This window comes from Odocoileus virginianus, chromosome 15 (assembly GCF_023699985.2).
Source record: "Odocoileus virginianus isolate 20LAN1187 ecotype Illinois chromosome 15, Ovbor_1.2, whole genome shotgun sequence".
Classification (NCBI taxonomy): domain Eukaryota; kingdom Metazoa; phylum Chordata; class Mammalia; order Artiodactyla; family Cervidae; genus Odocoileus; species Odocoileus virginianus.
The window spans coordinates 27,188,114-27,195,271 of NC_069688.1; the positions used below are offsets into that span (position 1 = coordinate 27,188,114).

Sequence of the window (7,158 nt, forward strand, 5' to 3'; positions counted from 1 at the left end):
ATTGCACAGAGTCGGACACGACTGAAGCAATTTAGCATGCATGCATGCATTGGAGAAGGAAATGGCAGCCCACTCCAATGTTCTTGCCTGGAGAATTCCAGGGACGGAGGAGCCTGGTGGCCTGTTGTCTATGGGGTCACACAGAGTCAGACACAACTGAAGCGACTTAGCAGTAGCAGCAGTTCCCCAATGAATTACTATCAAATGTTGGAAACTCTTCATGCATATAAATTTGCCCAGAGATTCAGCTGAGACAGTTATATTTTATTCATATTTTCACCCACTGAAATAAAATTCGAGAACAAACACTGAGGTAGACTATGTGTTTGGTAATGAGATTTAAAAAGGAATCTTCAAGGAGTTACAGTCTAACAAAGGAAACAAACATAAACAGAAATAAACATCACCATATAATATGATCAGAGTTATCAGGGGTCATAGGAAGTACTTTCAGAGGAACAAGAATAGGAGTAACAGACTTGATTTTAGGACATTGGAGGAAGCTGCACAGATATTTGAACTGGGTTTTGAGGAATGAGATGGAGTTCACCTTATGGGAGCTGTATGATGGATGTTATTATATGAGGTTAAAGGCAGAGCAAAGTCCCGGAGGAATGCAAATCACAGTGTGTTTTAGAATAGAAATGTTTTGTGTGAAATGGGAGTGGTAAAAGATAAGATCAAAAAAGTAGGCTGTGTCCTGAGATTAAGTGGGCTTTGGATGCAATTCTAATACAAGGTCTCAACCTATTAGCTCATCATGGAATCAATTCGGTGGCTTCCCTTCCCAAGACTTTTCTTTCTGTTTAATCATTTCCTCTGAAACATAATTTTTTACTTTTCTTCTGGATTATATCAACATATATACATGTACTAATTAAAATATGAATCCTCAAAGCTAGGTTTTATCCTACTCATCTCTATGTGCTGCTGTCTATATCTGGCTATAACTAAATTTACCTTCACAGATAGTTCTCAAAAGTATTATTTACTTCTTTAATAAATGCTTCGGCTTTTAGTAGCTATGATGGTTAATTTTATGTGACAGTTTGTCTAAGCCACAAGTTATTCAGATATTTGATCAAACATTATTCTGAGTTTGTCCAACAGGATTTCTGGATGAGATTAACATTTGAATGGATAGACTGGGTGAAGCAAATTGCCCTACCCTAATATGGGTGGGCCTCATCCAATCAGTTGAAGGCCTGAATAGAACAAAAAGTCTTACACTCCTGTTCATAAGAGATAATTCCTTCTGCCTGACTGCCTTTGAACTGGGGCATCAGCTTTTTCCTGCCTTCACTCTAACTGAAATATCAGTTCTTCCTGGGTTTCAAGACATCTGTCATTGAGACTGAAATCACACCATAGGCCTTTCTGTGTTCCAGCTCACCAGCTCACATTGAAGACCTTGAAAATTGTCACCTTCAGTGATCATGTGAACAAAACTCTTATAATAAATCTCTTTTATATTTATATATTATGTAAACATTAAATATTAATTAAACATATATTTTATTGGTTCAGTTTCTCTGTACTAGTCTGACTAATACACCAGTTAACACTCTCTGATTCTGTTTCCTCATCTTTATAATGAAGATAACAAATACAGTATTACCTACCATTGGGTCTATTATAAGGAAATAGTATTAATATCTATGTGTGTAATATATGTTTTTACAGTGCTAAGAGTTTAGTGGAAATAAATATAATGTAATTGGAAGCTATTATTACTTAACAATTTTTCTACCAACACTACTGTTTGGGCTTCTCTGTTCACATTACATTCTCTGATATCATTATATCAGACATCTCTTGTAATGGGCCTCATATTTTTGGATCATCTTTATTTCTACAGCTATTTTTGAGCAAACAGTTTAGCACATGTACAACACAGCAGCATCATGTCATACCTATGTCAAATACCCCTCTTTTTATTAGCTTTATAGAGTTATAATTAACAAAGTAAACTGAATTTGTTGAAAGTTCATGATTTGATAAATTTTGACACATGGATACTTATGTAAAGCCATGCCTACAATTAAAATAATGAACATATTCATCACCCCCAAGAGTTTCCTGTCTGCCCTTCAATTCTCTCTCCTGCATTTCCTTGCCACCCATCTCCCAGGATATATCTGACCTGCTCTTTGCCAGTACAAATTAATTACAACTACAAATTAATTAGAATTTTCTAGAATTTTGCATAGTAAAAATTAAATTGTAGTATTTATGTTTTTCTTCTTTCTCTGAACTTCCTGTTTTTGAAGTTTATCTGTGTTGTTGCAGCTATCATTATAATGCTCCTTTTTATTGCTGAGTAGTATTTAATTGAATGGTTATGTGACAATTTGTTTATCCTTTCCTCTACTGATAATCATTTGGATTTTTCCAATTTGGGCTATTAAAGCTGATATAAATATTTATATACAAGTTTTTTAAGGAAATATGCTTTTATTTATCTTCAGTAAATACCTTAGCATTAAATGACTGTATCATATGATAGACATAGAATTAACTTTTTAAGACCCTGTCAAACTGTTTTGGACCAGGAGTGCATGAGAGTTTCAGTTGCTCCATATACCTGCCAAGACTTGATATGGTGAGTCATTTTAATTTTAGGCATGCTAATAGGTGTGTGGTAGCAGTTTATTGAGATTTTAATTATACTTCCCTAATTACTAATGATGTTGAGCATTTTTATGTGCATATTTGCCATCTGTATAAATTCTTTGATGATGAGTATGATCAAACCTTTCACTATTTTATAACTGTGCTTTTTGTGTTCTTATTGAATTTTAACTGTTCTTTGTGTATTTATAGATACAAATGCTTTATGAGACAAGTAATTTGCAAATATTCTCTCCCAGTCTATGGCTTGTCTTTTTATTCTCTTAACAATGTCTTTGAAGGAGAAGATGATTTAATTTTGATAAAGTCAATAAATCAAATTTTGTTTTTAGTAAGTTGTCTTCCTAGTGTAACAGCTAAGAAATAATTTCCTAACCCCCAATAATTTACAAATCATATTATCTCCTATGCTTTCTTCTAGAATGTTTATGAATTTTAAATTTACACTTGAGTATATGACCCATTTTGATTTAATTTTTGTATAAGGTGTGAGGTATGAATTGAAATTCTTTTTTCTTGCTTTCTTTTCCTCTTTTTAGATATAAAAGGCCTAGTCTTCATTGTGAAAGTATATGGAAGGTGAGGGGTTTGGGGAGGTAATTAGGTGTGGATTAGATCATGGACACAGAGCCTACATGATGGAATGGGATTCATGCCCTTGTAAGGAGATAAAGAGCAAACCTGTTCTGCCATGTGAGACCACAAAAAGAAGTCAGAGCCTGCAATCAGAGAAAGGCTCTCATCAGAACCTGACCAAGCTGGCACCATAATCCTAGACTTCCAGTCTCCAGAACGGTGAGAAATATGGATCTGAAAATCAAACAGTGGAATTGCAAAAGGTACACTTTTCCCCAGTAATCTTAGGTTCTATAGGATTCAAAGTCCTGGATCTCAAGTAAGTGGAAAAGATGCTTCCACAGGGAACACAGCAAAGATTCTACTGAACTTGAAAAGACTGCCACCAACTGATCTGTTCAGCCTTGCTATGTGAGTGAGTTGGTGGGCAAAGAAAGGACTTACTAATGAACCTAACATTGCTACCATATTATGAGGGCAGAAGGGAACATGTGTAAAGCCCAGGTAACTCACAGAAGTATTTCTTATTAATTCCATGATCAATAATAACTCTAAATGGACAAATCCAACAACCACAGACAAGCAAAGGCAAAACAACTAAAGACTCAGAACCTATAGGGATGAAGATCTGAGTCACTACTAAAGGGAACAACCTAGATTTGATGGAGGGCTGGTCAAAGGTACAGAGAGAGAGCTGCTGATAAATATAAATCACAGGCCCAGTCCCTGTTGCAGCAATGGGGACCAGAGATTGCTCAACTAACCCTTCAGCTTTGGTTTTTGAAGATTAAGGTAAACCGTTATCTTGAATGATTTTAGGAATGATTATCAGACTCTTATTCCTTGTCTTACACTTTTCATGCTCACATTAAATTCCAAATATTGCTGTTAGCAACCAGATTCTTTCAGGTATAATCTGGCAATACTTCTCTTCTGTACTTTCTATCTCTATCTTTCTGTCCTGACAACTCTGATTACACTGAGGGCAGAATATCTCAATAGCTGAGTTTGAGAAAACCGGAAAGTATGGAGAATGGACACCCATAAATAACCCTGAGGCAGTAGGGGATGGTGGCCTATAGATAAATGGTCTCTGTATCTCACAGGCAGGCAGCTCTAAGGAATGTTCTACAGCTTCTTAGAAGATTCCCAGATGACAGAGTCTCCAATGATGATCAAGTTAATGCACGCTTATATCGACTTTCCTTCCTTCCCTGCTTCACCCATCCCAGTTCTCCATTCCAAGCTCATGGGACTGAGTACCAAAATAAACTACTTTCACTGTAGGCTTGTTTTAGACTCTGATTTCTCATGAGTTGTACAAGTTCAAACAGTTGCATTTGGCATCCATGTTCCAGTGGTCATTCCTCTGTCATTAAACTTATCAGAAACATGAGACAAGACACTCACTCTCTTTTGTGATGCATTTTATTCTTTTGGTTTCTAAGATAGCCAAATCACACCTGGTTTGGCTTCTACCTCAGTTCAGTTCAGTTAGTCGCTCAGTCATGTCAGACTTTTCGCGACCCCATGGACAGCAGCATGCCAGGCTTCCCTGTCCATCACCAACTCCCAGAACTTGCTCAAACTCATGTCCATTGAATCGGTCATGCCATACAACCATCTCACCCTCTGTTGTCCCGTTCTCCTCCTGCCTTCAATCTTTCCCAGCATCAGGGTCTTTTGAAATGAGTCAGTTCTTTGCATCAGATGGCCAAAGTATTGGAGTTTCAGCTTCAGCATCAGTCCTTCCAATGAATATTCACAACTGATTTCCTTTAGGATAGACAACTATCTCCTTTAGGAGATCTCCTTGCAGTCCAAGGGACTCTGAATAGTCTTCTCCAACACCACAGTTCAAAAGCATCGATTCTTTGGCACTTAGCTTTCTTTATAGTCTAACTCTCACATCCATACATGACTACTGAAAAAACCATAGCTTCACCTCACTTATGAGACCTCAGGCCAACCAGGAAAACAGGAGCCCATGACACGTGGGAGCACCCCTAGAGAGGAGATCTGGTCCCATCCTCCTGTTGGCCACCTCCAACACAAGTCATCACATCCCTGGATCAGAAAAGTGAGTACTGCAAGCTTGAGGAAGACCTTCAGGCCTAGAAAGGCCTTTGAAAGTGTGCAGGGCCTAGACGTGTGCAGGCTCCCATGGCTAGGAAGGAAGAGGCCAGCTCCTCCACCTCTTCCTCCGGCATGGCCTCCTTCGCCTCCATTAACTTCTCTTCCTCCACCCCCTCTTCTCCTCCATCACTCCTTTGATCTCTGGCACCCCAGATGAGGCGCCTGTCACTGGGGCATTGAGTGCTCACCAGCGTTCTCAGGGAGCCTGCTTCTCACCTGCTGCCACCACAGCCTCTCTACTGAGTCAATCTGATGAGAATTTCAGAAGCCAAGAAGAGGAGGGCCCCAGCATCTCCGAGGCTCCACCAGATCCCCAGTTCTTGCTCAGTCATGAGCTAAACAAGAAGGTGACTGAATTGGTGCAGTGCCTGTGTGTCAGATATGTAACAAAGGAACCCACCCCCAAAGCAGAAATGCTGAGGAGTGTCATCAGAGAGCACAAGGACAACTTCCCTGTGATCTTCAGCGAAGTCTATCAGTGTGTGGAGGTTGTCTCTGGCACTGAAGTGAAAGAAGTAGACCCCACCAGCCACTCCTATGACCTTGTCAAATCACACAACCTCAGCTATGACAAGAGGCTGAGTGATGACTGGGGCATGCCCAAGACCAGTCTCCTGATACTTATCCTGGGTATGACCTTCATGGAGGGGAACTGTGCCCCTGGGGAGAAAATCTGGGAAGTGTTGAATATGATGGGGCTGTATGCTGGGCAGGAGGATCCCATCTATGCGGAACCCAGTAAACTCATCAATAATGACCTGATGAAGGAACAATATCTAGATTATCAGCAGGTGTCCTGACAGTGATCCTACATGTTATGGATTCCTATGGGGTCCAAGGGCCTATGCTGAAACCAGCAAGATGAAAGTCCTGGAATTTTTTTTTTTTTTTTGGCCAAAACCAGTGGGTGGGACTGACTCCACTTCCTTCTCATTCTGGTATAAGGAAGCTTGAGAGGTGAGAGAGCCCAGGCCAGAGCTACCCCCGGTTATGATACTATTGTCATGGGCAATGAAAGTCCAGCAGACTATCTTGCCCTGAGTGAAGTCTGAAGCAACTCATTCAGTCTTCATTTGAAGACAGCAGCCTGTATTCTAAGTAGTGGAGGACCAGGGAGGATCTGAAAGGAAGTGTATAACATCTTTGCGTTTCTGTTGTATATGGGTGATTTGGATATTTATCTTTATTTTTTACTTTTTCCCCCCAAATATTGTTTAGTAAAGTTTAATTAGCTCCAGAAAACAAACTTCTGTCCATCCACTTCACTGTCCATCTTCACTGCCTAGTCTGTCACGGTAATGTCAAACCTGAACCACTGTCACAGCCCTCTACTTGGCCTTCCAACTCTTATTCTTGTTCCTTAGAATTCAGTCTCTGCACAGCAGAGAGAATGACCCCTGAAGCTCATGAATCAGAACATGTTGTTCCTAGGCTTAAAACCCTCCAAAAGGCTCCCTGCTGCACTCAGAATAAATGTAATGACTGATCACCACCTTCAAGATTCCACATGAACTGACTGCTGCCTGCCAGTCTGACTTCTTTATCTGCACTCCACCTCTCATTATGTTACAGTCACACTGGCCTTGCCTCTGATCTATGAGTTTACCAAGTATATTCTTGCCTGAGGGCATTTTCACTCTCTGTTCCCTCTGCCTAGGACAAGCTGCCATCATATTTTTACAAAGCTTGCTACTTCTTGTCATTTGTCTCAATTTAAATATCACCTCCTTAGAGAGGCCTTCAAGTCTAGCCAAATACCCTACCCTCATGCCCACTCACTCTAATATCATATTTCCCTATTTTTTAAAATGATGC

The 7,158-nt window shown here is 39.8% G+C and overlaps 1 pseudogene; it reads left to right on the plus strand.

Moving 5' to 3' along the window:
* Positions 1 to 5,370: 5,370 nt before the first annotated feature.
* LOC110152635 (putative MAGE domain-containing protein MAGEA13P) lies at positions 5,371 to 6,297 on the plus strand (annotated as a pseudogene).
* Positions 6,298 to 7,158: the final 861 nt, after the last annotated feature.